We start from the raw sequence: 227 nt of genomic DNA, 5'->3' as shown, positions 1-227 counted from the left end.
AAGGGCGCGACGGCGGCGCGGATGCTGGGGTGTCGGCGGCGCTCGCCGGCGCCGGAGAAGCACGGTGGCGCGGCGGGATCCCGGCGAGAGGCACGGTGATGGCAACACGGCGGCGCTGGAGAGGTGATGAGCGAGCGGGGTGGTGCCGGCGGGGTCGGGCGACAAGGTCACCGGCGTCGAGGTGCGGTGGCGGTGGCTCGCCGGTGCGGCCACCCGGCGATAGCGAG

Source organism: Triticum aestivum, chromosome 1A, assembly GCF_018294505.1.
Source record: "Triticum aestivum cultivar Chinese Spring chromosome 1A, IWGSC CS RefSeq v2.1, whole genome shotgun sequence".
Classification (NCBI taxonomy): domain Eukaryota; kingdom Viridiplantae; phylum Streptophyta; class Magnoliopsida; order Poales; family Poaceae; genus Triticum; species Triticum aestivum.
The sequence above is the reverse complement of the archived record's forward strand: the minus strand, read 5'-3'. Positions refer to the sequence as shown.